We start from the raw sequence: 11599 nt of genomic DNA, 5'->3' as shown, positions 1-11599 counted from the left end.
GGCTGCGGGCGCCAGCCTGTGTGCACAAAGACGGGCCCGGCTCGCCCCCGAGATCGGGAGCCGGCCCGCACAGGCTTGAGGTCCAGTTTGCAGCCAGTATCAAGTGGAGTGCCTCAGGGGTCGATTCTGGAGTCAGTTTTGTTCAATATCTTCCTTAATGATTTGGAAGATGGGATGGATTGCACTCTAAGCAAGTTCATAAATTACACCAAGCTGGGGGTATAGTAAATTCAGAATGACCTAGACAAATTGGAGGATTGGGCCAAAATAAATATGGTGAGGTTCAACAAGGAAAAGTGCAAAGTCCTGCATTTAGGATGGAAGAATCCCATTCACCATGATGGGCTTGGGGCCAACTGGCTAGGCAGCAGCTCTGCAGAAAAGGACCTGGGGGTTACAGTGGACAATAAGCTGGATGTGAGTCAACAGTGTGTCCTTGTTGCCAAGAAGGCTAACAGCATACTGGGCTGCATTAGTAGGAGCACTGCCAGCAGATCGAGGGAAGTAATAATTCCCTTCTATTCTGCACTGGTGAGGTCACATCTGGAGTACTGTGTCCAGTTTTGGACCCCCTACTACAGAAGGGATGTGGACAAGTTGGAGCCAGTCCAGCATAGGGCAACAAAAATGGTGAGGGGGTTGGGGCATGTGACTTAGGTGAGGCTGAGGGAACTGGGCTTATTTCATCTGGAGAAGAGAAGACCGAGTGGGGATTTGGTAGAAGCCATTAACTACCTGAAAAGGGGTTCCAAAAAAAATGGAGCTAGACTGTTCTCAGTGGTGGCAGATGACAGAACAAGGAGCAAAGGTCTTATGGTACAGCAAGGGAAGTTTGGGTTGGATACTAGGAAAAACTGTCTCATTAGAAGGGTGGTAAATCACTGGAATGGGTTACCTAGAGAGGTAGTGGAATCTCCATCTTTGGTGATTCTTAAGGTAAGACCTGGCTTGATGAATTCCTGGCTGGAATGATCTAGTTGGGATGATCCTGCTTTGAGCAGGGTGTTGGACTAGATGACCTCCTGAGGTCCCTTCCAACCTGAATTTTCTATAATTTTATGAATCTAAGTACAAAGTACTGCACAAAGACAAAATAAGGAAATATTAGCTAAGATGTAATAGTACAGAAAAGCATCTGGGAATTATAATGGGTCACAAAGTGGGCGTGTCTACATGAGATGCTTTACTGCACAGTAATGTGGTTTACTGCATGATAAGCATGTGTGTCTACATGTGCACATACTTATTGCACAGTAAACCTTGCTTGGAAGTAAATTTGATCAAATGTACTTTTGATTAGTAATGGCGCAATAGCACTCATTTAGATACCTGACTGGGAGCAAATCTGCTCCCTGTCAACTGATCACCAGGGGGCAGGAGATTGCTCCCTGCCCCAGGAGCTGCCTGCTGCCGGGGCGGGCAGCACCACCAGAGCCCTAGTGGGGGCTATGTCCCCCTGCCCTGGCAGCAGAGAGCTCCAAGCCCCCTGCTCCAAGATTGCAATCAGGGAGTGGAGGATGGGAGATCCTTATCTCCCAGTTCCTACTTTGCCACCGTGATTGGGGAGTTGGGGACTGGGAGACACTTATCTCCCAATGCTGGCCCCATGGCCATGGAGCTCAGGCTTGGAAATAAGGATCTCCCAGTGCTGACCACATGGTTGTGGAGCTGGTGCTGGGAGCTCCCTGCTGGCAGACGCTGGGGAGCCTGTTCTCTGCCCATCTCTATGATCGCAGAACTGGGTGGGGAACAGGTGGGAGAGCCTGTTCTCCACCCAGCTCTCTTAGAGCATAGCTGGGTGCAGAACAGTCTTCCCATCCTGTTTCCTCAGCTCTGTGAGCATTGTCTCCTTGCCCAGTGTTCCCTGCCAGCCCCTGGGCTATCATCCAATTACCAGGGGCCAATTACAGGGCCCCAGGAAGCAGAAGCCATTTGCTGCCATTAGCAGCAAATCTGCTCCCACTTCCCTGCATGTGTAGATGCCTGCTTGGGAACATTTACTTGCTAGTAGTTTCCTTGCAAGTAAAATGATTTCAGATCCAATGCATGTGTAGACATGCCCATTGAGCACGAGTTAACAATGTAGTGCTGTTGTGGGGAGAAATAAACACATTGGAGAAAGTCCAGCAGAAGCCAACAAAAATTATTAGAAATCTAGAAAATATGACACAGTATGATAGGTGGGAAGAACTGGTGATCTTTAGTTTAAAGAAAAGGAGAGAGGTGTGACTTAATGAGTCTTCATACAAAGACAGCTGTTATAAAAAGGATGGCAATTAGCTAGTGTTAGTGTGCTTGGGGGATGGAACAAGAAATACATGTTCAACTACAGTAAAGGTGAGTTAGGTTATATTAATAACAACTTTGTATCTATGCAGATGTTCATGCAGTGGAAGAGACTACTAACAGAGGTGGTGGAATCTCTGTCTCTGGACAGTTTTAAGAGCAGTTTAGACAAATATTTGTCTAGGATGGTTTAGACATGGATAATCCTTCCCTGAGCAGAGAGTTAGAGATCACCTAATGTCCTAGTCCAAGATCCTTTCCAACCCTATTTTTTCTATGACTCCTTTAAAAAAAATCCTATAATTCCTGTAGATTATGGGCCAAATTGTCAAATACTTCACTGAGCAGCTCCTACTGTGATACCTGAGATCCTATTTTCCAAAGAGCTTCTTTCCCATCATACATCCAATATGGAGAATTGTTCCACAAATCTAGTCACTCAGGGGCAGAGGACGTGCCATTTTGAGAATTTGACGCTGTTTCTGGTATTTAAGGCCCTGGCAGCCTCTCCCTGATCCTGGGGTTCCAGTGCACTGGGACCTTTAAAAACTGTGCAACAGCCCAGATGCATATGTGGTTTTTAAGATATGCAGGTACACCAGGACTCCAAGACTGGGGAGAGGCTCCCTGACCCTGGGGTCTCAGCACATGAGCTTGTGGCCTTTGTAACTACCAGGGAGGGGTACTTGATCAACTCCTTTCAACCAGCCCTTGCAAACCTGTATCCCAGGCTACCTGCACTGGCAGTTGCACAATTGGGATCTTAGTTATCCCCCATCCCAACAATCATGCTTTGTGCATGTGTGGCATGGCAAGAGGTGCAATTGTTGGGACTGGAGATCAGCTTCTGTTGTGCCAGTAAATGAACATCTGCCAGAACTTTAAGGAAAAAACATGTGATATACCTTCATCTTCAGTTCTGAGTTACTGAAGTTTCTGTCACCTGAGTTTCTGTCACCACCACCATCTAAGAAAACAATGCAAAACACAGAGACTTCTTATAATAGAAAAAGAAGGGGGTTATATGACAAAAGCGGCTCAAAGAAGAGACTGAAAAGAGTTCTACAGAGCTAGATATTTACCCTTTAGAGAGAACCTGAATAAAAGGGTAGATGAGTCATGAAATAGTAGTATAGAGGAGGTCATTCTGATGTTCCTTTCTATTTGCAAGCTCTTCCAGTGTCTTAAGGGGACAGCCATTGAGAATGAAAGGCAATCAGATTTAAATTGGACTGAAGGAAACTTTTTTAACAAAACACATAGTTAATCACTAGAACTTTCTGCCCCAATATCAGTCATGCTAAGAGCTAAGCCTGATTATATCTAGGTAGAAAATAATTCTATTTTTATATGGATAATGACCTTTTTGGAAATTAGATCAGGTAGGACAGAATATTTTTTAAAAGAGTATCAGCCTCATGTTTCAGAGTTAAAAAAAACTATTAAACTTAGTGGAGGTTGTGAAAAAGATCTCCCTATGGGCAGATCAATGCAAAGTTGCATGCTATGGGGTCCTTTCCATTTTGCTACAAAGCACCTGGTACTGAACTCTCTCTCTGAGACATACTCCGGGACTGAATGGATCTCATCTGGTGTGGAATTTTTAAGCCCCTATGTTACTACATTATAAAAATTTAAAAAACAGCTTGCTTTTTTACGGTTTGAAAAGAATGATTACTTTCAGGTAACAATGAAAACCTGGCTTGCCTTTTTTTATTTACGTCAGCTGTGGAAATCTTCACTGTTGGCTAGCCAGATTTTCCAAGCATCTGAGTACCCACAACCTGGACAAGATTTTCAGATGGGCGTAGTACCCCTGAGGCAGCTAAACAAGTGGAATCTGAAGAAGAGCTGAAATTCTTCCCAGAAAAGTGTCACAGTGGGACCTGGTCTGTGCTGAGCTCTTTTGAAAATATTGCCTTACGGGCCTGTCTAAACTGGAGCAAAAAGTGCACCTTTAAAAGGTGTCATCTAAAATGCTTTTAACGGGCTTTAAGCCTCTAATGTAGGCAGAACAAATATTTTAGTATAGGTTAGCTGTGGCTGGTTATAGTTCTCTTTCTTTAGAATGGCTACATTTTGGAGCATAAGAACGTAAGAATTGCCATTTACTGGGTCAGAACATAGGTCTATCTCACCCAGTATCCTATGGCAGAGTGGATGCTGAAAGGGAGAGTGAACTGGCTATGACCTGTCTTGTATGCATACCAGCCCAGCCGCTGACTTCTTTACTTGTCATTCCATCCAGGAAGAGCACACACACTGCTGAAACTTCCTTAGCCTGACGAAGGGTTTTTGAACCCGAAAGCTTGCTTAATAATTATTTTCCAACTGTTTGGGTTGGTCTAATAAAAGATACCAGATTCACCCAAGGAACCTTGTCCTTAGACCAACATGGCTACAACCTACACCCCTGGGTATGAGCAGGTTTTTTTCCCCCAAAGTTTCTCTCTCACTTGCAGCCTCCAGCATTTAATGTATAGGAAGTTCTGATTCAGAGGTTGTATAGCAAACTTCCATGCTCAGTAGCTACTGATGCCCCTTTCCTCTAAGAATTTGCCTAGTCCCTTTTGTGAATCTGGCTAAACTGTCAGCTCCCACACATCATCTAGTGGCCGTGAGTTCCACACTTTAATGACACACTATGTGAAAAAGAACTTCCTTTTGTTAGTTTTAAACTTGTTACCTATTAGTTTCATTTTCTGACCTCTAGTTCTTGTATTGTGAGTGAATAAATAATACAGTCCTATTTACTTCCTCTTCACCATTTTGTATTTTGTAAACCCTTATCACGTCCCCTCCAAGCATCTCTTTTCTGAACTGAATAGGCCTAGCCTCTTTAATCTCTCTTCATATGGAAGCCCCTGCATACCACTAATCATCCTTGTTGCCCTTCTGTGTACCTTCTCTAGTTCTTCTATAGGAAATCATCTATTTGGTTTTGTGTTCATACAGCATCTACAGTAGTTGTTCTAATCTCATCCTTTTTTAGACTCAAGGCTCTCCTCAAAAATGCCAGCTCTTAGCTTTCACTTCTTTCTTGATTACAGGAAAGCTATAGAATGATATTTCTGTTGCAAACAACTCAAAATGACCACAACATCTCAGAATGTTTTTCATGCTGTGGATTCCTGTTTGAAACCTCTGGGTCTGTCTTGTGAATCACATGAAACAGTTTACACATCTAGTATTGCATAGCACCCTGGGCCACACTTAAAAGGATCTCGAGGCATCCCAGGGTGCTGCGGCATCCTGGTTGAGAATCACTGGTCTAGAGAGTAAGACCATTTTTAAAACACAACTGGCACTTTGGCCAGGGACAGAAATTACACATAAACAGGTATAAGTGATCGGAAACCAGTTCAAATCTGTATCACATCAGAAGTTCAGTGCACACAAACCACTTTCAAAATGGCCGAAACCAGTTTAAGATAAACCTGGGCGTATGTAGAGACTCAACTGATTTAGGTTAAATTGGTTTATTGAACTTCAATCCCAGTTCCCCTCCAGATCCAAGTTAGCTCAGAGTCCCCTAGCATCCCAGGATGCTTTGCACCTCCCTTGTAACCCGCTTTGCAGGGTGGGTGGGCTAGCTTTGGCCCAGTCTGTCTGCTTCAGGAGAGCATGGAGGCATGTTCTAGCACCCACTGGCTTCTGGCCTGGGCCACTGAAGGCATGTGGCTGCATTTCCAGCATCAAAAGTGAATGTCTGTTTACTCGCTTATCAGTTCAATCTACACAACTTAGACTAACCTGCAAAGCCTGAAGCAACTCAGCCTTGGACTTTTTGACTGTACTTAGCCTGTGAGACCACCGCAATAGCGATACCTCCTATCAGCCCATACCCAACACTTGATACCAGGAGTGTCAAAGTGATGGTCTGTGGACTCGATCAACTCTATTTGTCTGGCCCTGGCCCAGTGTGCTGTATATGGTGTACAGGGCTGGACCCAGCACCCTGGGCACTGCATGTGGCACAGAGGGTTGGTGTGGACACATGCTTGCATGTGGCATCTGTGGTAGACTGACCCTGTTCTCTGGCTGTGGTGTGTAGGGCCATTCCAGCGTGGGCACTGCATGCAGCACACACCCCAAGCTGGCCCAGCACACTATGCCCAGACTGGGGCTGGCACATGTGTTTGTGGTGCTCATGGCTGGACTGAGTGTGTCTGCTGTATGGGGCCAATTTAAGGTGTGCACTGCATACAGCACCCCACAGGACTGACCCCGTGCATTGTTTTCAGGGCTGGTCCAAATTATGCCTACCAACTGGTCCCATGCACTGGAGCCAGCACATAGGGCTGGTCTGGGCACCTCATGTAGTGCATGCCCTATTCAAGTTCTGTATGTGAGCCCCAGACTGGTACCCTAACATTCACTGCATGAGGGGCCTGTGCCAGGCTGGCCCTGTGCATTGCCTCCAGTGCATGGACCAGTGTCTGGGTGCAATCTGGCCTGAAGACTGGCCTTGTGTCAGGCCAGGCGAGTTTGACCCCCTTGCTAAATACCTTGTTCCATCTACATTGAGGCAATGTATGTTAAAAGCCTTTTCTCACTTGGATAGACCCTTGCTTAGTGGGGTTTGTTTATGTTTGATTGGTACTACTTTGGGTCCTTTAATTAGGGTCAGGCTCTTCCTGTCATTTGAAACAAGCTGATTCTTGCAGAGCTGGACCACTTTCAGGCCCACCTCTAGTTCTGATCTTTTTAGCAAGCAGCCCACAGCTGCCTCTTGGCTAAGCCACTTAATAAGATGGTGAAAATGATGCTCAGTAGCTGGTCTGGATGACTCAGAGACAAGAGGATGCTGTTTAGCATCACATGTAACCTGTCACAGGCCTGGGTAACACTAGAAAGTTCAGCTGCTTTAACCATAGTGTGGATGCAGTTACATTAATAAGAAACACACTTCCATTGGTGGTGGAACTGGTCCCATAAGGAAAAGGGAATGACCCATACAAGGATAAGGCATTTTTTTTATCCAAATAACCACATCCACCCTGAAGTTGACCTGTGATCACTGTAATGGTAGAGTCACATAACTATGTTGGTTATTGGTACTGATACAGCAAACAAGCAGAAACCAATCCTAAAACTCTTTCCTTTATAATAACAGTAATTTATTAGCAATTATTTTATTTACTGTTTTCACTTGGCTCTGCTTGAGCTTGGAAATGAAAAAAGTCCCTTTTCCTTTCTGCAGGGAGGCAGTTTCACTTTCAGGCTCTCACACACTGGCACATTGGAGTCACAGGCAGCAGGGGAAAGTTTAAATAATAGACCCCCCCACCACAAGCCTAACAGTACATAACAGCTGCCTGTCAGGTCAGACCAAAGTTCTCTTTAGCTCAGTGTCCCATTTCTGTTGGCAGCAAATAACAGATATCTTTAAAATGTGAAAACATGTTTGTGTTTGTTTGGGGGAGGACCAGAAGCCTCATTAGAAAAAAATAATATGCTTCTGTTCATATTTCCTGACAGTGGCCCTTTAACACTACTCAGCAGCTGTTACATAGGATAATCCTGTTATCCACATGTCACTGATTCAAATATTAATTGCTCTCCATGCAGCACAGCTTATTCTTCCAGCCTGGCACCCTCAGGTATGCTCTGCAGGGGGAGGATGTTGCAGTCATTGAGGTTTACTAGGGATTCTGGAAGCTCTTAAAGAAATGGTTCCAGATGGATTTGGAAAAGAGAGTGTCCAGGATACAAAGGAAAACAAGATGGCAGTGTGGAACACCTGTCCATTCCTCAAAATAGGGACGTTCAGCCTCTGGCTCACAGATCCATTGCATCTGGTCCATGGGGCTCCCTGTGGATTGGGAAATTTGGAGGGGGGGGGGAGGGGCAGTGGCCAGAGCCCTGGGAGCAGCTGGAGCTGCCAGCAGCATAGAGTGGAACTGGGCATGGTACATGGCTCGGCCCTGCCAGCAGTGGGGCGGCCCCAGTGCAGCCAGGTCCTGACTTGGTCTGGCTCGGCTCGGCCATGATCCTACGCATTTTCCAGGTGCCACTGCAGCAGACTGAGCTGCGACAGGGTGAGTGGCCACCCCTGGAGCTCAGTCTATGACATATGCGCCCAGTGGGCAGTGGTTCCGCATCCCTGGCACCGCTCAGCCACAGGGCGATGTTATGCAGGGTACTGCATGACTGGCCCTGGGCTCTGGCTCCAGCATGGACCTGTGGGCAGGGGCAGCCACAGCTTATGCCCTGGGTCTGGGATGCAGCGCAGCCTGCTTTGGCTGCTGCTGTGTTGGCTGGGGGCAGAGCCTGTGGCTGTGGGACAGGGAGGGACCAAGCTGTCACCCTTGCAGGACAGACAGTCTGTTGGGATCTGGTGGGATGACAAGAACTTGGCCACATTCCAGGAGGACAAGGGAAGGTGGGAACCAGCAGCAAAGGCCTCCGAATTTAGGATTGTTTTCTAGGAGCCAGATCTTACAACTTGATCCTTCTAAGTGCACACCTGCTCCCACAGAGATCAAGTGGCTGAATACAGCCTTAGTTCACTAAATTCAGATTTCAAACGTGCCATCTGGCACAAAAAATCTGCTACTGACCCCTGGAGGGCATCAAAATCATGAAGTTGAAGACCCTCAAATTAGTTTCCAGTTAAGTTTATTCCCACGATAGAAGCAAAAAGTTTACCTAGTCTATGCTTGGGAGTTGATCTGAATGAGCAGAAGACAAGAGAGGCCTGCTTAGCTTTCATCTGTTACAGGCTTGAGTAACACTAGAAAGTTCAGCTGCTTTAACCACAATGTGGATGCAGTTACATTATTCATATAAAACACACTTACAGCATTGGTAGAACTAGTCCCATAAGTCAATGGGAATAACCTATTCATTTTATATATATGAATTGTATATTCATTTTCATCAGAATAACCACATCCACCCTGGGGTTGAACTACTAGCACTATAAAGGTAAAAAGTCACATAAATATGTTTAGTGGAACTGGTACAACGACCGAATAGAGACTAGGCTTAAAATCCTTTCCTTATGATGTTGGTAGTAACTAGGTTTGCAAGATAATACATGGCCAGCAAACTGAATCCTGATGGATCTACCATATTTATTAGTGTTTTGCATTAATCAGCACTACTGGCATATGTAGTATGAATAACTACTGCTACTATAACAGTCACCACTACCAATCCATGTGGCACATATCTTCCCTGTAGATCAATTATGTCAGCCCATTGGTCACCAGAGAAGGACCTAGTCCAGGGGTGGGCAGTTATTTGGGCTGGAGGGCCACTTAGGGCATTGTGCTGAGCTGTTGTGGGCAAGGTCACAACAAGCAAGCAAGTGGTAAATTACTAGAGTGGTTTGGGGTGCTGGATGGAGCAGGAGGGTGGGGTCTACTTGGAGACCAGGTTGGGACCCCCACAGGCAGGATATGCTCAGCTGGGTGGATGGGATGAGACCATGGGCTGGTGGAGAATGGTGTCCGGGAGTAAGATGGGCAGGTAGAGCCAGGGCCAGGGCCAGGATTGCAGGGTGGTGACAGTGCTGGGCTGGGGCCTGAAGCAGAGTTGCTATCCAGTCTCTACATGGCTGGGTGCTGTCACCACCCTGCTCCCAGACACCACTCCCCACCTGCCCATGGCCCCATCCCACCTGCTTGGCTAAGTGTGCCCTGCATGCTGGGGTCCTGGGCTAATCTCCATGGAAACCCTGCCTGCCCACCCACTCTATCTGGCACCCCTGGCAGTGGGCGCAGGGTGGACAAGCCTAGGTATTCATGCAGTGGGGCTGGGGCTGGCAGTGGCGGCAACAATGGCAGTGACAGCAGGAAGGAGCTGCTGATGCTGGGCTGCTGGGAAGTGGTGTGTGGCCACCACACTGCCCCAGCCTTGCTGTGCACCGGGGGGAGAAGAGGGGGCGAGGGACCCACTGCCTGCTATGCCTGGTCCAGGCAGGTCTAAGGGCCAGATAAAATCCCTTGGCAGGCCAGATCTGGCACACAGGCCATCCTTTGCCCACCCCTGCCCTAGTCCTACATGGGCATGTCAGAGCCCCCTGCTCCTCAGTAGCCATTTGAAAGTCATATGAAGGCTGCCATAGATACTTTTTAAGTCTCAAGGTGTGAAAGAGGAGGGACAGGAGGGGAGGTGAAGAGGTCACAAGAATGACCTGGCAGGTAAGATATAGATAGAGAGGAGGGGAGTAGGACATGGAAGGAAGAGAGAATTGCAACTGTGTATCACATCATGAACAGGCGCATCTCGAATCAAAGCATTCTGCTCCTCCGGGATGGGGATGTGGGGAAGGAAGGGGAAGGGTGGCTGGTGATCTTTGCTCCCATGGTTTGTTGACATCTGAATCCCTCGATGGAACTGTGGTCCCACTGCATACATCGCAGATTTCCTTTGTTTTTTCTGGCACTTGATTCACACAGGACTGTGCTGCATGCCAAGGTCATGAAACTGCAGCCCAGTCCCCAAATGCTCAACAGATGCATTTTGCTTGTCAGCTAAGAGAAAGCTGAGAGGGCTTGCAGATGGGAGGGAAGGGGTGGAAGGGCTCCCCAGCAGAAATAGAGAGCCAGACTTAGGAATCTAAGAGCTGTCACAGGCCATCTCCACATACTATATGCAGATCAAACACAAAGGGGAGAGTGCCAGCTCAGAGCATTGTGCATACAAATAATTCAAGGTCGGCTATAAATCATCCTTTCATGAGATGCTGTGGTTTTTCCATGAAGATACATATGGATGTTCCTCATTATTATTACCACTACTACTATTGCTGCTGCTACTTTGTTCTCTGATGCTTGTGCCCAGTTAAAGAGGGATGTTTTCTTTGTATTCAGTCTAATAAACCTCTGAGCCCATGTGGAGCACAGCAAACTAGCATCTGTCCTCACAAGTCTCATTACAGATGTGTGGGTCTCATGCTGTACTGATACAGAGAGCCAGAATTTAAGCATTCTGCCTGATTTTTCAAGTGCTTAGCGCTCATGGTTTAGGACTGATTTTCCAAGGAGTTCAGCTCTCACTTAAGTTGCACATACATATAGAATCATGTGCAACTTAATCCTTAGTCTTATCCAATCAGACAGACATTATACCTTTATAGAGCACCTCAGACTGATTTGCTTAAGTCCCTGTCTCTGCAACTGAGTCCAGTGTCTGTATAAGCCTCTAGTGGATCTGATTCCAGGATTGGGACCTAAAAGCCTGATTCTGCAAAGATCTAAGCATGTGTTTGACTTAATGGGGCCACAGCTAAACCTATTTCATCTGCTCTAGTGTTGACAGAAATGAAGGTAACCATGATCTGATGCCACCCAGATGTTCCGCA

This window comes from Alligator sinensis, unplaced genomic scaffold (assembly GCF_000455745.1).
Source record: "Alligator sinensis unplaced genomic scaffold, ASM45574v1 scaffold220_1, whole genome shotgun sequence".
NCBI classification, from domain to species: Eukaryota; Metazoa; Chordata; order Crocodylia; family Alligatoridae; genus Alligator; species Alligator sinensis.
This window is presented reverse-complemented; position numbering follows the sequence as displayed.